Genomic DNA, 1910 nt, shown 5'->3' with positions numbered 1-1910 from the left:
TCATTTATTCACTCAAAAAATTTGGTGCAGTTTGTTCCAATAGAAAAAAAATTATCCTTAAAAAATGGGGTGGCCCTATAAATATGGGACACACTGTATTTGGTTAATTAGATTTTTTCCCAGCATTAAAAAAACTGCAAAATAAAAAAATTGCCTTAAAATCGTCCTGATTTTTTTTTTTAATTTTTAAAATCTTTTCAAATACTCACTTAAAATTAATTTTTCAAAATCAAAAATCATTTTCAATTTTCTTAACAATCACAACCATTTTTGTTATTCTTTTTAAATATTTTACAATTCTCAAAAAGCTTAATTTTTTTTTAATCTGCAAAAATCTACATCGTCTTTCAAATTATTTCAAATAATTTCAAGTTTTAAATTAATTTTGAATCTTTCTTTAAATTAAAATTGTAGCGTTCAAAGTTAAAATTTACAATTTTAACAATTCAAGCCTTTCTATTTTGAACCATTCTGTTCAAATTTTTATAGTTTTTAATAGTTGTTTATAATGGATTGTTTTAAACGAACGGTCAAATATTGCTAATAATTAACGATTTTTTTTTAATTACAAAATTTCAAATTGAATGGGTTAAAAATAAATTTTTTTGAACTGAAATAATATTTAAAGTCATCATTGAAAATAATTTTAAAAACTAATATCTATTAATTCTTTAATTGTTACATTTTCAAGGGAAAATGTGAATTTTCGACCAAGAAGATGAATGTTTTTTATAAAAAAAAGGATTTTTCAACTTAACCAATATATACGATTAATTTTTAATCAATCATATAATAGTTACATTTTCAGATGAAGATAAATAATTTTTAACAGGAAAAATGAATTTTCAACAAATTGTTGAATTGTCAACCAATAAGATGAATTTTCGACCAAAAAAATTAATTATCTACAAAACAGACAAATTTTAAACAAAATACATAAATTTTCAACGAAATTATTTAATTTTAAAGTCAAAAAGACCAATTATCTACAAAAAGTTGGATTTTTTAAGCGAAAAATATTAGTTTTCAATCAAAGAGTTGAACTTTCAACCAAATAGTTAAATTTGTTAAATTTTCAGTTTCAAAAATGTATTTTCAACGAAAGAGATGAACCTTCAAAGAAAAAAAATACATTTTAACAATGTAGTTAAACTGTTGATAGAAGAGAGGACTTTTTTTTACAAAATAGTTGCACTTTCAATAAAATCATTTATTTTTCAACCAAATAATGGTGTTTTTATCCAAAGAAGATGAATTCCAAAATCGCCAATTTCTTTAATTTCTTTCAAATGCGGATCAAGATATAAATAAGACTATTATAATGTAACATAATTATAATATTATCATTAATAACGTGTACACATGCACACACACACACGCGCGCGCGTGTGTGTGTGTAGTATAGATATTTATATCATTTATATTTTATACTTAAAATAACGTAACCTCAAACTCATTGATTGTGTTTTTCATAGAAAACATTGAAACCTGGAGTTTTCACGTTTATAAATTCATAATTAAAGGTCACTTAGGGTAATTTTCTGTGCAAAATATTGATTTATAAAGAATATTTGTCAAACTATAGAAAGGATTTCTTCATCCAAAGATACAAACTTGCATTGTACTATAGTCAAAACAACTGGAAAAAATTAGACGCAAGCGAAATTTTGTAAGGAAAACAAACCTTGGTCGACCTATAAATATTCATTTTATTCCCCGAAAGATTTAAAAAAAACTCTTCGAAACGCTTTCATTGCAACAATTTTATTAAAGAAAAATAAAAATATTATAATTTCTACATACATATCTTAAGGGCATGTGACACAGCTAAATACCTATCTTACCGACCACAGTTTTTCAGTTCACTGAATATTTTTTTGAACCTAAGAACTTTTTTTGTAAATAAAATA

Source organism: Belonocnema kinseyi, chromosome 8, assembly GCF_010883055.1.
Source record: "Belonocnema kinseyi isolate 2016_QV_RU_SX_M_011 chromosome 8, B_treatae_v1, whole genome shotgun sequence".
NCBI lineage: Eukaryota > Metazoa > Arthropoda > Insecta > Hymenoptera > Cynipidae > Belonocnema > Belonocnema kinseyi.
The sequence above is the reverse complement of the archived record's forward strand: the minus strand, read 5'-3'. Positions refer to the sequence as shown.